The sequence below is a fragment of the Mustela erminea genome, chromosome 7, assembly GCF_009829155.1.
Source record: "Mustela erminea isolate mMusErm1 chromosome 7, mMusErm1.Pri, whole genome shotgun sequence".
Lineage (NCBI taxonomy): Eukaryota > Metazoa > Chordata > Mammalia > Carnivora > Mustelidae > Mustela > Mustela erminea.
In genome coordinates this window covers 73310296-73332447 of record NC_045620.1, presented here as the reverse complement: position 1 = coordinate 73332447, position 22152 = coordinate 73310296, and the positions used below count along the sequence as shown (strand labels likewise).

General features: G+C 37.4%; 1 long non-coding RNA gene across 1 annotated transcript in view; it reads left to right on the top strand.

Annotated features, from left to right (window-relative positions):
- Window positions 1-21558, top strand: part of LOC116595568 — a 131708-nt gene extending 110150 nt beyond the window's left edge. Inside the window, exons 2-3 of the long non-coding RNA XR_004287745.1 lie at window positions 17321-17431; window positions 20674-21558. This is a non-coding gene — a long non-coding RNA (uncharacterized LOC116595568). The remainder of the gene's footprint in view (window positions 1-17320; window positions 17432-20673) is intronic.
- The last annotated feature ends 594 nt before the right edge of the window (window positions 21559-22152 follow it).

The following is a 22152-nucleotide window of genomic DNA, read 5'->3' as shown; positions in this document are numbered from 1 at the left end:
ATAGAGAAAGCAGCATGCAGGGGATTGCATAAAAACAAAACAAAACAAAAAAACAAACTTCCCCCAAACCACTGACTGCGAACACTAGAGGGGCTTATTATCACAGGTTTTTAATAAGCAATGCAGCTCAAAGCTTGAAGTCTGCACCACTCCCAGGTAGAGCCTGGTGGGCATAGAGATGCTCACTCATGTGGGGAAGAAGGAGAGAGGCCTGGGAGCAGATGACATGATTTGAACATCCCTTGGGTCACAATGGGAGAGACAGTTCTCTTTCTTGGAGTGCACTTGAGACAGGTGGACTGGCCTCTTAGGGGAAAAAGAGCTGGCAGGCACTATCATACTGTTGTATTCATTAGAATAGGAATAGAAACACCTGCGGAGGGCAATGAACCTTGGTGCTGGATTTTTTGCTGTGCTTTACCATAAATTCTGAGCCCCTGTGTGGTCGTGTGACTGCTTTTCAAGACTAATTAGCACCAACCACAGTGTGTTGAGACCTTCCCCCAGAGGATCAGCTCATGTGCCTGAGATAAACCACAGGAGTATGTGCCACCTGGTAGCCAGACAGCTCAGACACTGACAGGGTGAAGGAAAGGATCTGATGGATGCTGGGACACTAGAAGGGAGATGGTACACTTTTCTGTGAGGGCTTCCTGAACAGTGGCAGGCAAGAACAGCCCACTCTGGAGATGAGAGAGCTGCAAGGAGTCATTTTCTCCCTGCTCATCATCACTGACAGACTTCAGTGAGCAACACAGTGCCCCCCAGTGGAGGCTGGAGCCACTTACACCTAGCACTCCCCCGCCCCTACCCTGGACTCTGCAGGTGTATCTTACCATGGCAAGCCAGCCTGAGAAGCAGTGCAGCAGGACCCTCCCCTTGAAGATCAACACAAACCCCCTCAAATGCACCAAGTCTACTGATCATGAGTGCTGTAAAGCTTCAGCTCTAGGGGAAAGGTGATCTAGCTTCTTTAAATAAGAAAACCAGAACATACCTAGTCAAAACTTGCCACAGAGTGGACAAGGTCCAAACACTCCCCACTGCAGGTGAGGTGAAAATCTGCAGTGGGCTGACATGAGAGAAAGAGCAGTCAAAACACAACAGCAGAGTTAACAATCTGAAGGACTTCCTGAAGCATCAGGCCTGAGACAGTATAGGGCCTCTTAATATAGCCGTTACTCTCAAAACCAGGAGCTATATCAGGCTTTCCTAATACACAAATAACAGTGACCTAGAAAAATGACAAGACAGAGGATTTCACCCCAAATGAAAGAAGGAGGTCATGGCCAGGAATCTAATCCAAACAGCTGTAAGTAATATCCCTGACCAAGAACTTAAAACAATAATCCTAAGGATACTAGCTGGGCTTGAGAAAAGCATAGAAGATACTACAGAATCCCTTACTGCAGGAACAAAGAACTAAAAAGCTAGTCAAGCTGAAATAAAAAATACCATAACCAAGATAAAAACTGACTGGATACAATGACAACAAGGATGGACAAAGGAGAGGAATGAATTATTGATATAGAAGATAAAATTATGAAAAATAATGAAGCTTAAAAGAAGAGGAAAAAAAAAGTATTGGATCATGAAGGTAGACATAGGGAACTCAGTGACTCCATAAAGCATAAAAACAGTCATATCGTAAGAGTCTCAGAAGAATAAGAGGCGGGAAAAGGGCCAGAACGTTTATTTGAGCAAATTATACTTGAAGACATCCCTAAGTTGGGGAAAGAAACAGTCATCCAAATCCAGGAAGCACAGAGAACTCCCATCAAATTCAACAAAAGTTGGCCAACACCAAGACAATATTGTAGTAAAATTTGCAAAATATACAGATAAGGAAAGAACCCTGAAAAGAGCAAGGGAAAAGATATCCCTAACCTACAAGGGAAGACAAATCACATTAGCAGCATATCTCTCCAGAGAAACCTGGCAGGCCAGAAGAGAATGGCATGATATAGTCAACATTCTGGATGGGGAAATATGCTATCAAGAATACTTTATCCTGGGCGCCTGGGTGGCTCAGTGGGTTAAGCCGCTGTCTTCGGCTCAGGTCATGATCTCAGGGTCCTGGGATCGAGTCCCGCATCGGGCTCTCTGCTCGGCAGGGAGCCTGCTTCCTTCTCTCTCTCTCTGCCTGCCTCTCAGTGTACTTGTAATTTCTCTCTGTCAAATAAACAAATAAAATCTTTAAAAAAAAAAAATACTTTATCCAGAAAGGCTGTCATTCAGAGTCAGAGAGATAAAGAGTTTCCCATACAAACAAAAAACTAAAGGAGTTCATGACCACCAAATGAGAACTGTAAGAAAAATTTAAAGGGACACTTGAGTGGGAAAGAGAGACCAAAAACAACAAAAGACTAGAAAGGAACAGAGAAAAATCTCTGGAAACAGTGACATTGCAGGTAATACAATGGCACTGAATTATCATCTGTTAATAATTACTTCAAATGTAAATGGACTAAATGCTCTAATCAAAACACACTGAGTATAGGAATAGGTAAATAAAACAAAACAAAACAAATAAACCCAAGACTCATCTATGTGCTGCCTACAAGAGACTAATTTTGGACCTGAAGACATTTCCTGATTGAAAGCGAGGGGATGGAGAACCATTTATCATGCTAATGGGTGTCAAAAGAAAGCCAGAGTAGCCATACTTATATCAGACAAACTAGATTTTAAACCAAAGACTATAACGAGATGAAGAGGGACACTATATCATAATTTAGAGGTCTCTCCAAGAAGATCTAACTATTGTAAATATTTATGTCCCCAACTTGGGGACATAAATACATAAATCAGTATCCCCAAATACATAAATCAGTTAGTAACAAATATAATGAAACTCATTGATAATAATACAGTAATAGTAGGGGACTTTAACAAACTCTGCTTACATCAATGGACAGATCATCTAAGCAGAAGACCAACAAGGAAACAATGGCTTTGAATGAAACACTGGACCAGATGGATTTAAGAGATATTTTCAGAACATTTCATCCTAAAGCAGCAGAATACACATTCTCTTCAAGTGCACATGGAACATTCTCCAGAACAGATCGCATACTGGGTCACAAATCAGGCCTCAACAAGTACAAAAACACTGAGATCATACCAGGCATATTTTTAGACCACAACACCATGAAACTTATGGTCAACAACAAGAAAATAATTAGAAAGGCCACAAATACATGGAGGTTAAAGAACATCTGAGTAAAGAATGACTGTGTTAATCAGGAAAAAAGAAGAAATAAAAAATACATGGAAGCAAATGAAAATGAAAATATGACAGTCCAAAACCTTTGGGACACAGCAAAGGTGGTCATAAGAGGGAAGTATATAGCAATACAGCTTACCTCAAGAAGCTAGAAAAGCCTCAAATAACAACCTAACCTTACAACTAGAGGAGCTAGAAAGGGAATAACAAGGTTAAAGCCAGCACAAGGAGGGAAATAGAAGAGATTAGAACAGAAATAAATGATGTAGAAACAACAACAACCCCTAGTAGAACAGATCAACAAAACTAAGTGCTGGTTCTTTGAAAGAATTAATAAAATTGATAAATCCCTAGTCAGACTTATCAAAAAGAAAAGAGAAAGGATACAAATAAAATCACCAATGAAATGAGAGAGATCACAACACCACAGAAATACAATTATAAGTGAATATTATGAGCAATCATACGCCTACAAACTGGGCAAAATGTTAGAAATGAATAAATTCTTAGAAATATACAAACTATCAAAACTAAAATGGGAAGAAATAGAAAATTTCAACAGACCAATAACCAGCAAATTAATAATAAAAAATCTCCTAACAAATAAAAGTCCAGGGCCAGAAGGCTTCCTAGGGTAATTCTACCAGACATTTAAAGAAGAGGGAATACCTGTTCTTCACAAACTATTCCAAAAATTTGAAATGGAAGGAAAACTTCCAAAGCCATGCTACAAGGCCAGCAGGACTTGATTCCAAAACCAAAGACCCCACTAAAAAAGGAGAATTATAGACCAGTATCTCTGATGAGCATGGATACAAAAATTATCAACAAGATATAATAACTTGAATCCAATGGTACATTAAAAGAATTATTTACCGCGGTCAGGTGGGATTTATTCCCAAGTTGCAAGCGTGGTTCATTATTCACAAATCAGTCAACATAATATACCACATTCATAAAAGAAGAGATAAAAAACATATGATCCTGTCAATAGTTGAAGAAAAAGCATTTGACAAAATACAGCATCTATTCTTGTTAAAATCCTCAACAAAATAGGGATAGATGGAACATACCTCAATATCATAAAGACTATATGTGAAAGACCCACAGGTAGTATCAACCTCAACAGGGAAAAACTGAGAACTTCTCCTCTATGGTCAAGAACAAGACAGGGATGTCCACTCTCACCACTGTTATTTATAACACAGTACTCCAAGTCCTAGCCTCAGCAATCAGACAACAAAAAAAGATAAAAGGCATCCAAATTGACAAGGAAGTAGTCAATTTTCACTATTTGTGGATGACATGATTCTCTATGTGGAACCCAACACTTCACCAAAAAATTACTAGAACTGATGTACAAACGGAACAAAGCTGCAGGATATAAAATCAACAGGTAGTTATCTGCTCCATTTCTGGGGCTCCTAGGTGGCCCAGTTGGTTGAATCCTCTGCCTTCGGCTCAGATCGTGATCCCAGGGTCCTGGGGTCCAGCCCCATGTTGGGCTCTCTGCTCAGTGGGGAGCCTGCTCCCTGGCCCCCACCCCACCTGATTCTCTGCCTGCTTGTGATCTCTGTCTGTCAAATAAATAAAATTTAAAAATCTTAAAAAAAAAAAAAAGAAATCTGTTCCGTTTCTGTATACCAATAAAGAAGCACCAGAAAGAGAAATGGTCCCATTTACAATTTCACCAAGACCCATAAGATACCTAGGAATAAACCCAATCAAAGAAAAAAGATCTGTACTCTGAAAACTATAGAATTCTTATAAAAGAAAATAAAGAGGACACAATGAAATGGAAAAACATTTCATGCTCATGGATTTGAAGAACAAATGTTAAATGTCTATACTACCCAGAGCAATCCACATATTCAGTGCAATCCCTGTCAAAATACCACCAGCGTTTTTCCACAGACCTAGAACAAACTATCCTAAAATTTGTATGGAACAACAAAAGAGCCTGAATAGCCAAAACAATCTTGAAAAAGAAAAAACAAAGGTGAAGCCATCACAATTCTGGACTTTAAGCTTTATTACAAAGCTGTAGTCATCAAGACAGTATGGTACTGGCACAAAAATAGACACACAGATCAACGGGACAGAATAGAGAATCCAGAAAAGGATCCACAACTATATGGTCAACTAATCTTCAACAAAGCAGGAAAGAATATCCAATGGGTAAAAGACAGTCTTTCACCAAATAGTCTTGGGAAAACTGGATAGTCATATGCAGAAGAATGAAACTGGAACACTTTCTTAGACCATACACAAAAATAAATTCAAAATGGATGAAAGACCTAAATGTGAGACAGGGAACAATCAAAACCCTAGAGGAGAATGCAGGCAGCAACCTCTTTGATGGCTACAGCAACTTCTTGCTTGACTCATCTTCAAAGGTAAGAGAAACAAAAGAAAAATGAACTTTTGGGACTTAATCAGGATAAAAAGCTTCTGCACAGTGAAGGAAACAATCAGCAAAACTAGAAGGCAGTCTATGGAATGGGAGAAAATATTTGCAAAAGTTATCTGATAAGGGGTTATTATCCAAAATCTATAAAGGACTTACCAAATTTAACACCCAAAAAACAAATAAACTGGTTAAAATATGGACAGAAGACACGAAAAGACATTTTTCCAAAGAAGACATTCAGATGGCCTACAGACACATGGAAATATGTTCAACATCACTCATCATCAAGGAAATACAAATCAAAAGAATGATGAGATGCTATCTTACACCTGTCAGAACGGCTGAAATTAACAACACAGGAAACAACCCATACTGGTAAGGATGCAAAGAAGGGGGAACCCTCTTGTACTATTGAGAGGGATGCAGACTGGTGCAGCCACTTTGGAAAATAGTATGGAAGTTCCTCAAAAGGTTAAAAATAGAGCTACCTATGACCCAGCAATTGCACTGCTAGGTATTTACCCAGCAGATACAAAAATACTGATTGGAAGGGATACAGGCCACTTAATGTCTATGGGAGCATTAACAACAATAGCCATATTATGGAAAGAGCCCAAATGTCCATCAACTGAAGAATGGGTCTTCTTTGCCATATAGATATAGTGGAATATTACTCAGCCACCAAAATAATGAAATCTTGCCATTTTAAATGACTGGGGTGGAGCTAGAGTATATGCTAAGTGAAATATGTCAGCCAGAGAAAGACGTGGAATTTAAGAAACAAAACAGATGAAGATAACACAAGGGGGAAAAAAGGGGAGAAGGCAAACCATAAGAGACTCTTATATTAACTATAGAAAACAAACTGAGTGTTGATGGAGGGTAGGTGGGCAAGGGATGGGCTAGATGGGAGATGGGTATTAACGAGGGCACTTGTTATGTCGAGCAGTGGGTATTATATGGAAGTGATGAATCACTTGGTTCTGCTTCTGAAACCAGTATTATACTATGTGCTGACTAAAATTTAAACAAAAACTTGAAATAATAATAAAAATAAACAAATAAAGACACTACCCCCCCCAAAAGAATCTTTAGTAGTTTGATTTTATCATGGGCATTTTAATCACAGTTAGAAAAGTATATATATATATATATTTTTTTAATTAATTTTTTATTTTTTATAAACATGTATTTTTATCCCCAGGGGTACAGGTCTGTGAATTACCAGGTTTACACATTTCACAGCACTCACCAAAGCACATACCCTCCCCAATGTCCATAATCCCACCCCCTTCTCCCAACCCACCTCCCCCCAGCAACCCTCAGTTTGTTTTGTGAGATTAAGAGTCACTTATGGTTTGTCTCCCTCCCAATCCCATCTTGTTTCATTGATTCTTAAAAAAAAAAAAAAAAAAAAGTGTAAGACAATAGGCCAAATGTCTTAGATGTCTTAGATGTTTTTCCTAGATGTCTACTAGGAAAACCAATCTGTCTTCCTTAATAAAATGGATAGAGAGGAAGGAATAACTTAAAGCCTTCTTGGGAGAAGAACTAAGACGAAGAAGAAGAAGAGAAGAAGTAACCCATCTGAAATGGCCAGTGCCCAATTACAGTTTCCTGCTTTCAAATGGGAAATTGAGTCTGAGGAGGATCAACAATGCCTATTTATGTGTCCTGGTTAGGAGGGAAAGCCAAAGTGTTGACCAAAGAGGCTCAAGAACACAGTAGCTTAAAAATTGAAGTGCATTTCTCCTTCATAACTAGTCCTGGGGTGATGAGCCTGGGCTGGCGAGTCATTCGGCATCTCTTCCCCTACATAGTCTCTTCACCATAGGGCAAGAGTTAGAAAACTGCAGGCCTGTGAGACAAATCAGCCTGCTATCCATTTTTATAAATAACATTTTATTGGAAATGGCCATGCCCATAGTTTTTGTATCATCTTTGGATGCTTTTGCCATAGAGCAAAAACTGTATAGTCACAAAACTGAACATCATTACAATTCGGACCTTCACAGAAAAAGTGTGTCTGCCTCTGCTCTAGGTGTATTGGCCTTGCTGCCTGGTGGAAGCTGGATCGCTCCTCCATGCCACAAGGCGCACAGCTGGGAGCAACACGTCTCATTTCTCTCACATTCTACTTCAAGGACCCAGGCACAACTCCTCACAGAGTGGAAAGGAGGCTTGGAAGTGGGTCTCTGGCTGAACAACCATGTGTCCACCTACAATTTTGTCCCAATGAAATAAAGAGGATGAATTTTGGAGGACAGCCAAAGAAAAAAAAAAAAGTATATTTTGAAAAAATAAACTACATGTGACAAATCTGAAAGAATGGAGGTGGAGAAAGCTTTCAGAAGCTACTGCTTGTGTTGTAGAGGAAAAACTCTGTCATTAGTGCATGAGAGATTGTCAGTATCATTTACAAAGAAGTTTTTAGATGCATTTACTTCACTTAGATGATACATAAATTTGTTTATCTATGAAATTTATTCTTTTAACTTACTATTTTAAAATAATTTTATATTTACAGAAAAATTACAGAAATAGCACTGAGTTTCCAAATCTCACCAGCTTCCCTAATGTTAGTATCTCAAATAACCATAGCACAATCTTCAAAACCAGGACATTAACACTGATTCACTAAACCTAATATACAAATCTTATTGGTCTATCACCAAGTTTCCTACTAGTACCTCTTTTTTTTTTTTTTTTAAATTTTATTTATTTGACAGAGAGAGAGAGATCACGATCACAAGTAGGCAGAGAGAGGGGGAAGCAGGCTCCCCGCTAAGGGGAGAGTCTGACATGGGGCTCAATCCCAGGACCCTGAGATCATGACCTGAGCTGCAGGCAGAGGCTTAACCCACTGAGCCACCCAAGTGCCCCCCTACTAGTACCACTTTTTCTGGTTCAGGATTCATCCAGGTTCCCATATTACATCTAATTGTTATGGCTCCTTAGTCTTTTCTTGTTTTACTTTCTGCTAGTTCTTCAATTTTCTTTTGTACTTCGTGAACTTGATGCTTTTCAAAAGGCAGCTACTCTATAGAATGCCTCTCACACTGGGTGTGTCTGATGTATTTTCATAACTAGATTAAGATTATGCATTTTGGGGGGTACCTGGGTGGCTCAGTTGGTAAAATGGCTGTCTTTGGCTCAGGTCATGATCCCAGGGTCCTGGGATCAAGCCCCAAGTTGCACTCTCTGCTCAATGGGGAGACTGTCAGTCCCTCTCCTCCCCCTTAGTGCTGTATCTCTGTCTCTCTCTCTAATAAATAAATAAATTCTTTTAAAAAAAAGATTATGCATTTTTGGCAAGAGCACCTCAAAAGTTATATTGTGTGTACTTCTCATTGGATCATATTGGTAGGGATATGGTATCTATGTATCTTACAGGTGACTTTACTTGGTTAGAGTGCTGTCTGCCAGATTTTTCCACACTGAAGTTATGATTATTCCCTGTTTATTTAATATTTTATGGAGTCAGGTCCTCAGCCTTTCTTAAATCTAATATTTTATCTAAATTGTTAAATGTGCAAAGCATGAAAAATGCTAGATATTTAACTGTTCTTATTATTTGAAGACTTTTAAAATTTTTCCTTCACATTCATTTATTTTTCATTCAATGAGTGTGTTTTTAATTATTCAGAACACACACTCTTCATAAAATCCTGCCTTCTGGCTGGTGATCATTTGTGATGTCAACCGTGTTCTTGCACAGGCTAATATAAATTTGATCCTACCCTGCATAATATCTGTATATGAGTAGTTAGCCTAAACAGGCCTTTTTGCTTGGTGTGCTATGAGGATATAGTTTATTTTCTCCCTTTTCAGTAGTGATTGTTATGGGATGGGGGGAATTTACTGCCCTTTGAATGTGCTCTACATTATGAAATCCATGCACAATAGAGCAGATTAGAGATAAGCAAACTGTTCCTAGACAGAATATTCTCAGTTCAGCCTTCCTTGACTATAAATTGATTGAATACATTAACATACTTAAAGAAAGAATGTGTCAATCAGAAAAAGATGAATCAGGTTATGGAAGCATAGAGAAGAGTCACTTCGCAAACTTTAGCAGCATCTACCTAAGCAGTGTCCAGACCAGAGAGTTTTGGTTTGCTGCATCCAGCCTTGTTGCAATCAAAACTCCAAGTACTAGAACTAGCTCCTCTTGCTCTGAGGCCCAGCAGACCAATTGTGTATTTGAGGATAATAACAAACCAAGATCACAAAAATATTAGTCTTGAAAAAATATGATATTTGATGTTTCAATGAGAGTATGAAAGTATTCCTCATGGGATAAATCAAAACTTTTTTGGACATTTCACATTTTTGTAGTTTTGTATTGTTTATATTTTGAATAATATAAGGGAAGTGGGGAGGTTTTTTAAAATGCGTATGGTCTCAAAAGGTCCTAGTCGTGCCCTGTTCTGATCTCATACTCACCAAGCAATCTTCATGTTATAATTTAGCTTCCCAAGTAGGAATTGTTATATGGTTTTCTGGAAGAGAATGTTGGCATTAGTATTCTAGTCCATGTAACAGCTATTTTTCTCATTGTAAATCAATAAATAGGCATTCTGGTTTTATGCATCTGTCTGTGAGCTTGTTTAATTTAAGTCTGCCCCTGAGATATGAGGTACTCTTAGTGAATGACAATATCAGATCTCTAGGTCTGTCAATCTAAAATCCAGAGTCAGGTCAATGTAGCAACAGGAGACCTTTTTCAGAAATTTCATCTAGTTAGTTCCTCCTAGAGACAACTTTTAATTAAATTTTTTAAAACATCCATCCATATTTGAGGATTAACCCTTAAAAATAAAAGCTTTTTATCAAGAAAGAATATGTTCCTGTTCAAGGAAATAGAAGAAATCTTAATACCCAGCAAGACAAAATGATTTGAATTCCAAGTCTATACCTGCAGGGATGGAAGAAGTGTTAACTAACCTCTCAGTAGCAAGTTTAATCAGGAAAATAGACATATAATAAAATAAATGACATAGTGATTGAAGTTAAAACCCAAAGAAAATCATTCCCTGAATACTAGTATATAGTAGTTTTAGTGGACTTGATAATTTCTTGTTCCAAGGGGTTCAAAATCGAATGAACAAGACAACTACATATGCAAAACTCATAAAGTAGAGATGCTATAATACCTATGATAAAATATGATGGGGGGAGCTAGTTTCATGGAAAAGATACTTTTAAGAAGGATGTAGATATAAAGGTGAATCAAGGTTTTTAGAGGAGATTTCAGTCAAGAAGAGTGATACGGGAAACTCAGAAGATACTCTGGGCAGTTCAGAAATGGTGAGGTGTAGAAATAATCAGATGAAATCCAGCGTGTGTGAAAGTATGGGATCGCAAACCTGACACCTTACAGACAGATAATGAATAGTCTTGAAGCCTTGTTTGTGTTCTTGATGTCTCATGGCAGAGGTAAGCTGGGGAAGGGCAACAATAATCTTCCGGTTAATGGATTCCTGCACAAGTCCCCCATCTTTTCCCTCCAAAAGACAATGGTTTCTGCTTAGTGTAGGAACAAAGACAAGGAGGTTCTAAAGGCAGAGAGGCAGACTAAAGTTTGGTGAGTTTCATTTTTTTTTTTGAAGATTTTATTTATTTGTCAGAGAGAGAGAGAGAGTTGGGGAAAGCTCAAGCAGGGAGAGCAGCAGGCAGAGGGAGAAGCAGGTGCCCCACTGAGCAGGGAGCACGACATGGGACTGGACCCGCAGACCCTGCGATCATGATCTGAGCCCAAGGCAGAGGCTTAACCAACTGAACCACACAGCTGTCCCGTTTCATTTCTTTAATAGTAAATATGAGGTTATTTTTCTGAGTCCCCAAAGCCCCCTTTCCTCACTTTTAAGAGAAATGTATTCCAGAAAGTAAGTCCCTCTGCCCAACAATCTGCAAACTCACACTGACAACCTATCATCCGGGTGATTAGTCAAGATTGTAGAAGGGAAAGTAGAGATTAATACAATGGAAGTCAGCCCCTTATTGTTTATACTTTGGTTGGAGAGACAATATTTACACATGTAAAATGTTAACTTGAAATGTAAAGCAGAATATTGAAAACTCTCAGCAAGTGATTTCATCTCTCTAGGCTTCATCGTCTTGATCTGTAAATTTAGAAGCTTGTTTAAAAGTATGAGGCTGCTGAAGTATCAAAGGATTGTCTCAGACAATTAATGGTTCAGAGAAGAGAGCAAAGTGTGAGCTGGGATAGTTAGAACACTGTAGGAGTCCAAGTCCTTAAGAATAGAGAGACTGGGGTTAGGGAATATTAGGACAGAAGAGTGTTCAAGAGAATGTATGAAAATAATCTTTTCTTTTCTAAAGGGAAAAATTCATTATCTTTTTAAAATATCCTATATCTACCTTGATTCATGTTTTCTCTTGAACACCGTTTTTAAAAATAAACACGTCTGCCATCTATTTTTCAAAACCAGATAGGTTTTCAAGGTCACCCTCTGTGATTTCTCCAATAGCCTGTCTACTATTTCCCCTGAGTTCTTCTGCTCCTGCTATACCGTACTGCTTGAACCCAGATGTTCTCTCCTGCCTCGACTAGCTTTTTCTTTGTGCTTCAAATGGTTCCCCACTTCTCCTTATCTGTCTAGGAAACACCTTCCAAGTCATCTTTCAGGGAACCAGTAGAGAGAACTTCTTCTCTCTCAAGTCATCCCTACCCTCCCTATTCCTCAGGGAGAGTAGATTACTTCTTCCTTTGGCCATCACTGCTGGAGCACATATCACGTACTAGATCATACTATATCCCAGTTGATTGCTTACACCACAGTTTCACTCTTCATCTGTGAGTTCTCTTTTATTACGTATCACATACCTCATTTCTCATTGTCACCTCGTATATAACAAAGGGCACAGCACATAATAGATGTCCCACTGAGGTAAATATACATGACTGAAGAAGTTGGATGAATAAGCGAATCTTTGGAGTATCTGTTAATCATCTTTTTCTTTCTTAAGAATTTAGATCCCATGACAAGAAGGACAAGGTGTCACTCTCCTCTTTTTGCCATACTTAAGGGATTTGATACTATGAGTGTTTGCTTTCAAAATAATATTTCAGTAATGGTTTGTTTGCTAACTAGGCATAAGTGAAAGCAAAATGAGAGCTCCATAAAACCATGGCCTTTTTACGAGAAAAAAATTTTATGAATCATTGCCACTTTAAATGTATACCCTAGTATTTTCTCCTAAGGGCTCTCACTCACTAATGACTTAGAAAAAAAAAGAAAAAAAGAAAAAAACAACAGCAGAAACAGTTAACAGATCTATCAGTTGTGCTTACCACTGAAGCTACTGTTACCGCCCCCTAATGTTAAATAAAGGCCAAGTCAGATTATAATTTTGCTAACATTTTTCCTTTCAGAATAAGCAAAATAGAGGCCAAGTAGAGCAGAAAGTATTGCTTTTCCCGTTGTCTAATGGCCTGGTGACTGCCTGGGAGGGACAAACTAGCTTTTTAGAAATGACAGCTTTCTTACTGCCCAGGACATGTCAGGCTTGATGCCATCCCTGCCATTTGAAGATATTGAATCATCATATTCTGTCAGAAATAACTTACTTAATGAATAGTAAAGCTAGCAATCATAAGCAAGAAAAAAGCTTTAGTAACATTTCATGCCATTAAAATACATCTAACTTCATTTTTTTTGTCCTTTTGTTATATTCTGGCTATTTTCCTAGTGCCTCTTCCTCATGCCTCTTATTTCAATAAATTTCTTCTTTTGACCACTTCCATCATGTTCTCATTCATTCTAATTCTCTTAAATCCAACTTCCTCTACCCATATACAATTCATAATTGCATACATATATGTAGTAGTGCTCCAAACAAGGGACTAAGGAAGATTTTGGGATGCCTTAAGTTGTGTATCCAATGATCTAAAATGACTTTGAAAATAGTATTTTAAATTTATTTTACACCGAAATTCCATCAAGCTTAAAAAAGCAGCATTGTTTCAATATTCAGATATCACTGTGAAATACTACCCTATCTAATTCATAACTATTTGCAGACACATTTTACCAGGGCCTATTCAAATTCTGAACTAAAACATAATTTGGGAAACAAAAAAGGGTAAGAAGTAGGTGTAAAACAACTGAAGTGTTTTGCATGGCTAATTTATTATTTTATGTAATAATTTTTTGCATAAGCCATATCGGCTCACTGTGACCCCTTATAAACCTTGAGATGAACAATGTAATGGAGTACTCCTGGAACACTGAAAACACGGAAATCAAATCCCAGTTCACTACATCCCAGGAAGACTCTCCAGAGCTTAGTTTGTCATTCAAGGTAAGGTGCAAAACCTTTCAAGCCAGGCAGTCAAGGATTAACTCCCAGCTCTAATGTGGATGGACTCCTTTCAAGCTTCAGTTTCATGCTCTGTAAGATGGAGATGATAACTGTACCTATATCATAAGTTTGTTGGGAAATAATACATTTATCGTGCTTAGAACAGACAGAACTTGGCACATGGTGAGCATATTGTAAGCATTTGTTATGATTATTGGTGTAATGATCAGATTAATTCTTACCACACACACAATTTTTATATAGCATACATCGAATTAAAACTAGGATTTTCATGGTGATTTGGTTTTCAGAGTACTTTTTGCATGTCCACCAGGGATATATTTAGCATATTAATATTCCTCATAAATAAAATATTTCATTAATGTACAAATTAAAAAAAAATTAGATGCCTTACCCTTTTTAAAGAACCACCTGTAAAAAAATCTATGTACAATAAAATGTAAATGAATACTGTTTAAAATACATTACAAAATAATACTCATGATAATACTTTGCATTTATTGAGTAGTCTCTGTATGCCACACATTGAGATAAGTGTTTAATTTGTGCTGCCACATCTAAATGATCACATAAGCCTCTGAGGAAAGTACTGGTAATAGTTAAAGGCTAAGTAAATTACTCAAGGTTATGCAGTTATTTTGTTGTAAACAAGGCTTTGAACTTGGGCACTCTGACTCCAGTTCTTGTGTTAATAGCCAACTTTTCAGAGCCCATATGTTGTCTTTAAAATAAACCATATAAATAATCAAAACCATGTGTGGTAGAATGATAATTATGTATCTGAGTCAACTCTTTGTTGACTCTTATTTCTGTTATCTTTGATTTTCTGGCTTACTATAAGTTTATATTCTTTGTCTTTGGTTTTCTGCAGTTCTGTATTATGGTATACTTAGGGAGGAATTTGTTTACTTATCCTGATTAGGATTCTATGGAGTTATTAAAGCCTTGGAATGGTGCATTTCTTTTGTAAAATTTCAGCCATATTCATCTTAAATAATGCCTCTAACCTATACCCGGGGCAGCAAGGGTTCAACATAACTTTTTCTGACCTATCTTTCTAAACGCTAATTGTTTTTTCAGCAGTGTTTAATTTGGAACTAAATCCACAATTAAGTTCTTCATTTGATTTATTGTGATTTTTAGATACAGAACTTCTATTTCATTATTTCTCAAGCCTTTTTTAGTTTTTATAACTTCTTGCAAATATTTTGAAGTGTGTCTTTGATTTCTTTAAAGACAGTATTATAATTTGTTTTTGATATTTGTCTAATCATTTTAACCTGTTTCTCTCTTTATTGCTGTTTTTCTTGCTTTTTGTTTCTCTATGTGCTCAGGTACTCAGTAAACTTTTATTTGAAAAATTATTCATAGGAATACATTGAGGCTTATAATAAAGCTCCACTGTTACTGAGAAGATTCTTGTTTACTTCTGTCATCTTCCTTGGGCTCCCTATCAATGTATGGACATTTCCTAGTTCATCCAGAGTGTGAGCCTGTTGGCATCAAGTTCGTTTATTTCCAGTTTAAGTTTCTCAGGAGCTTAACATATCATGATGGACTCTCCACCTAAAAGACCCTCCATTTCAAGTTAGGTCCTTTTATTCTGATTAGACCCTCCATTTCAAGTTAGGTCCTTTTATTCTGATTAGACCACCACCAACAACAACCAAAAAAGCTCAATTTCTTGGCCTTTTTTTTTTTTACCCCCCCAAATGGAAAAATGTCCTTGGGAAAAGGTCACTTGAACTTGCTCTCTGGATTCTCATCTATTCCAGGATTTTGGCCTGTTAATTTCTTGCCTTTTTTTTTTTTTTTTTTTTTTTGATTTATACATTTATTTGAGAGAGAGACAGAGAGAGAGAAACAGAGAGAGAACACATGAGCAGGGTGAGGGTCAGAGAGAAGGAGAGAATCTCAAGCAGAATCCCTCTGTACTTGGGAGAAGGCTCTATCTCATGATCGTGAGATCATGACCTGAGCCGAAATCAAGAGTGGGATGTAACGGGCTGAGCCACTAATGCTTCCAATTCCTTGCTTTTAAAAAAAGACTCTAATGTTTTAATTTATTTGAATTTGAATGACTGCTCCAAATTCTTTATTCTGCTGTAACCAGAAGTTTCAGGTCCACACAATTGGTATCTACAAAGCAATTTTTATCCTGAAATTCAAAATTGTCCTCCCTCAGACCAATACCAATATTTCTAGCCCCAACAACTTATTAGACATCATGGTTAAAATCTAGCTTTTGGCTTTGCATTCCAAAGTAGCAAACGCCTATTCAACTTTTTAGCATCTTTGCCCTTTTCTAGTTGCTCTGCTTCCAGGAAACTCCAAAAAACTGGTTAGAGAACTTAAGACAGTGCCTTTAAGGAGAAAGGGACCAGAGAATAAGTGATCTTTAAAATCCCTGGAGTGAGTACTGACACTGCAGGGGAACAGATAAAAGTCATCAGTGTGACAGAATGTACCCAAACAGTGTCGTTACTTGCTGGTTCCTAGTAATACTGACTCTGGATTAAAGCAATCTGATTTCTGACTCAGTTGCATTCTTTAGATATTTTCCTTATTCCTCACTAAGTACTTTTCTCCTTATGTCTTTATGTGAAGGAATGTTACTTAATCAGAGAGAGAAAGTCCTGATATCAAGGGTCTCTTTTATGATCATCCTAGCAAACACTCAGGCTTTGGCTCTGCCCCAAACCCCAGAACACAAGAACAACAAAATAATTATTTTTACTTGCTTATTTCATCAACTAGTTTGGCCATTTTACCGAGGGTTCATCTCATATCGAAGACCTTAATTCCTGTTGGCATAGTTTTAAAAATAACATTTTATTATTTTGTCCACTACTGATTAATCAATTCTTTCCTAGGTATAATGCCTCACTAAAAAATAAAAAAGTAAGCAGAATTTTTACCCTCACCTTTGTTAGAATGATATCTTTTTAAAATTCATTTAGCAACTGTTCATACTTATAGAAAATTGCATATCACATTATATAATTAACACAGATTTCATCAATTGTCTGTTGATGAACCACAATTTGTCCTCTTCAGTGTCTTCCTTTCCAATAATCCCCTATATTCCAGTGGGTACTCAGATGGGTACAGATTTAATGAGTACCAAGACAAAAAAAGGATTAAATCAGTGTTTGAGAAATTGAGAACAATATAAAGCTACTCATTAATTAGTCAAATCTGCATGTTTTGACCTGTCCACACTTTTGTCCTGAGAGCATCCTCATTATCATTTAACAAGGATTTACTGACCATAACACAGTTCTCAAAATGGTAGGGATAAAGAAAGGTATAAAATATTATTCCTATCTTCAAAGGATAAAAAATGATTCATGTCTTGCTGGAAAAAGGAGAAAAACAGAGCTGAAGTGAGAAGTGAGAAGTGGTAAGGAGCACCAATAGGAACAACATATGAGCAAATACATAAAGTAAGAGTATACTAAAAATGTATGCTGGAGAGTAGTGGGGCAAAAGTCTGGATGAAAAAGATGTGACATTACTAAGGAACAAAGCACTTCAGCTATGGAATTCATAACAGATGATCTACTATGGAGCCGTTCTAAAATTGTTGGACATGAAAAAGCATGTTAAGAGTTTTTGGACGTCAGAGATTTTTCCAGTATTTCTGATAGAAAGTAAAGAATGAGTTGATTTTGGGCAAATCTTGGAGAAGAAAAAACAATCTGGAGAACACTTTAATAATTACATGTTTTTACTTAAATATGCTCTGTCAAAATGGCACAAAGACATTGTCAGAAGAAGAGATGATGAGGCTCAACTCCTGGATATTCAGATTTACTAAGTCTGATGTAATACCTGGGAATTAGGAAAACAAGGGTGGAAATCACTAGTTGTGATTAAAAAACAACAACAACAACAAAACAGTTCAGGGTAAGAATAGAAATGGAGAGGAAACTTACCAAAAAGTGTTTCTCAAAGGAGTCTCAGTGGTATTTGAATTATGGACATAAAAAGCAAGAGAGAGAGATGTATTATATGAAAGATGATTCTGAAACTAGTATCTAATAGGTATAAAACAAATCTTGATTGTCTGAATCAGTACCCTTAACATTTTAAAGTTAGATTTCAGTAGAATAACTGAAGGAAGAATAGAAAGACCTCAAGCTTTAGTCCCTAAATGTATAGTGAGATTGGGAAAAAGCAAAACTAGAGCAGAAACACAAACCCTCAACCTCCCCTGTTGATAAGTGGTAATTAAATTATCACTGGCAATCAACTACATAGAAAAAAACCCCTAAAACCAGGGAAAAGCTGATTACATTTAATTTCCCTAGATGCACAGCTCAAAAAGGTGGGAATACTCAGGTATTTGTATCAAGTGGAAATTATTCCTGGCCTGATTTTTTGGGAGAATTATTTTATTTTTAGACATGGTCTTCAGTTATGTTAATCTTTAAAATGGGACAATCTGGAAGCGGTGAAGATTAAAAGAAAAATCAGTTTATAGTAAATGACCATGAATCAGAATATTCAGGCTTTTTTCTTAACTCCCAATGAGTGAACTACTTTTTTGAAGTGAGGGGGAATGTACAGACTCACAGGATTACCCTAATCAAGTCTTATCCCCCCTCAGCTTATTTCTTTATCTAGAAAGTGAAGGAATTGGACTAAATACTCTCTAGATCTGTTGTGGTTCTAACTTATTTCTGTGATGTCAGCTGGATGACTGATATTCTTAAATTATCAAATGTATTATTTATATTAGAATTAAATAAATGTGAGAGGTTCATAAAAAACCCAGGAAAAAAATGATAGAATATCTATCAAAAGTATTATCCAAGTCGGGACGCCTGGCTCAGTGGGTTAAGCCGCTGCCTTCGGCTCAGGTCATGATCTCAGGGTCCTGGGATCGAGTCCCGCATCGGGCTCTCTGTTCAACAGGGAGCCTGCTTCCCTCTCTCTCTCTCTGCCTGCCTCTCCATCTACTTGTGATTTCTCTCTGTCAGATAAATAAATAAAATCTTTAAAAAAAAAAAAGTATTATCCAAGTCTTAACTTTTTATAAACTAATGTTTATTATCTATTCCTTAAAAAGGCAGAGAGAAAGGATGTTATTATCATTATTAATATCACCATCATGTTTTAAAAGTGTGACAAGGCAGCATTTTTCATTATTTTAAAAATTCCTATTATATAAATTTCATTAGCACAAACAAATCTTGAATTTCTTCAGGGATTTCCCAGATAAAAGTTAGGAGTTTCCCTTCAGGATATTTGGTTCATCATTTGCTACAGACACTAAAATGAGTAAATTCTGTTTTTGAGAGGGAGAAGATGAATAAAACCCCATGATATCCTCACTTAAACATGTATTAATTTCAGTGAACTATATAAAAGAACATACAGATTATAGCTTATTAATATGCATATATCTTGCATCCATACATTTAATGTTACCATTACATGACTATGCACAAAAGTGTCTCTATTCATGGAAAGAGAGATAAATAGATACTCTGTAGCTTGTCCTCACACATTTACCGTTTCCTCCTCATTAGTCCTCCTCAGTGTCCTCCTTTCCAGTAGTCATCCATATTCCATCCTTGCTACCTACTAGAGGGTGCATCACCACCAGCTTCCTTACATCTCTCCTTAGGCTTGTGTGTACACCAGGAGACAGTCACATCCAACCATGAGTGTTTGGCCTTCTGATCACTGGCCCAGTCAGTTCTCTTCAGTCATTTTGGATAACATGTGACATACAGCTATACGTACTGATGAAATCTCAGGGAACACCCTTCATTTATACCAAATATTTGGATTGAGCCAAAGGTTAGACTATGTGAGACAAGTGAAGTTAGGCACTTACTTAAAAGTATTCTCTATTCTCTATGTTGACTAACCTCCTAATTGCTAGAATCTTTAGGTTACTTCCACGCATTATGAAATGGTAAGGGACACATCAAGGGTCCTAGGAGATCAGTTGGAAAGACTTTGAGACTGGTCCATAAATGTTTTTAGAGAAACACAGACTAGTTTGATGAGCAGAAGGACCCCAAAGGAGACTACACCTAAAGAAAATACACAAGAGTTCCTTGGACTAAAGCAAAGGAAAAAAGAAATAGCATGATAGAGTGGGCCAGACAGATTATTAGTCAGAGGGACCAGGAGAGTTCCAAGTACATTATGAGATTGAGCTATATTCAACCAGCCCTCGGCATGTGGTCTCTGGGGGAAAAGCCCTTTGCCATAAAGGAAGGAACTTCCATTAGGGTTCAGCAGCTATGCTACCAGAATACTCTTAGAAAGGGCAGGTGAAGAGATGTTCAGTCTTAGGAAATTAGGGAAAGATGCTGTGTTCAGGAGTCAAGGAAAGGCAGGCAGGGATGGGCATAGGCAGTAGGCTTAGAACCCCACAGAGAGCTCTGACTACATCCTACACCCTTGAAAAAACCGTTAGTATTAGAGTTGTACAATTATGCATGTATGATTCTTAGTATTCTCTCAAACAGAAATCACTTAAATACTATCTTGATGTAAGTGAGGTAAGAAAGCTGAAGGGACTCCATTTCAGAAAGGCTCCATCTCTGCTGCTTTCTGCCATTTACTCATGTTCTATATTTTGCCTCTGAATAGGACAAAATAAGCTATGTTCCCACTTCAAGGGGAAAGCAAACAAGAGTTAATCATTCTCTGGGTTTTGTCCTAGGCTCCAAACATCTGATACCATCTAAGAAGAGCCAGATCCCAAACGTGTTCCAGGATGTTAGCTTTGAACAAACCTTGGCTGATGCTGGCTTCAACTTTCTGTAGCGTGCACAGTGACTGATGGAATGACACCTGCTGTTTACCTGACACTCACCTTCAGTTGTACCCTACCCTGGATTCCTGAAGGAACACATACCTTAAACCCCTTTCCAACATAAACCGCTAACCTCTAGTGATGACAGCAAGACTTATTCTCCTTTCCTTTCTGAGTGTCCCAGACACTCCAGCTGCTGTTCTTGGTCACTCACACTATTCAATAAACTCTTTCACTTTCTCTGGCTCACATTTGATTTCTATTCTGTGTAAAGCCAAGGACCCTCTTGGCTGATCCTGTGGGACCCCTATCCAGGTCCTTGGACCCAGCCTGCCAGTACCATAAGGAGTTGGGGACTGGAAACACTGACCCTAGGATACTGTGGCCTAACTGTACATACCGACAAGCAATACTGGTAAATTTTTGGTTATGCATAGTCTATAACCAGCTTGGTCAAAATATCAAAAGCTAATTTTTAAAGATTTCATAATATGTCCTGGAAGTTTCTAAGTATTTTACATGGATTATCTAATGTAATACTCAAGATTAAATGTTTTCACTTCTTTGAAGTTAAGATTATTTGCATTTTATAGGTAATGAACCTGAGGTACAGTGAGTTGATGCAACTTCCTGATCAAACAGCTGCTAAGGGTGAATCAAAATCTGTCTCAAAACAAAAGAAAAAGAAAACACAATATTCCAAAACCTATGGGATTCAGCAAAAGCAGATGTTGGAGTGAAATTTATGCTACAAATGCCTGTATTAAGAAAAAAAATTCAAATAAACAACATGATACCACAAGGAGACTTGCTGTTTGATTTCTTATTTGGCTCATTGCTTGCAAAGTAGTGTGTTGTTTAATTTTTACGTAGTAAATATTTAATATTTACATTTCAGATTTTCTAGCTTTGTTTTATTGTTGATCTTTAGTTTTTTTATCACTGTGGTTTGAAAATACCCTTGGTATGATTTCAGTCTTCTTAAATTTGTAATATTTGTTATGTCTCTTTAATGTGATTTAACCAGAGGATTCTTCTTTGTGTACTTGAAGAAAATGTGTGTTTTATTTTTCTGGGATGCAATGTTTTACATGTGCCTTTAGGAACCATGTATTATTCTAAAGTACACTTCAAGTAAAAAATGTTCTTGTTGAAAAAAATAGTAACTTTAATTGAGGGTACTTATTTAAAATAAAACATTGTTGGGCAATGTTTTGTCCAACATTGCTGGGTGAAGTGGGTTAAGCTTCTGGGTGGCTCAGTTGGTTAAGTCTCTGCCTTCGGCTCAGGTTATGATCTCAGGGTTCTGGGATCGAGTCCTGCATTGGGCTCCCTGCTCGGCAGGGAGCCTGCTTCCCCTTCTCTCTCTCTGTCTGCCTCTCTGCC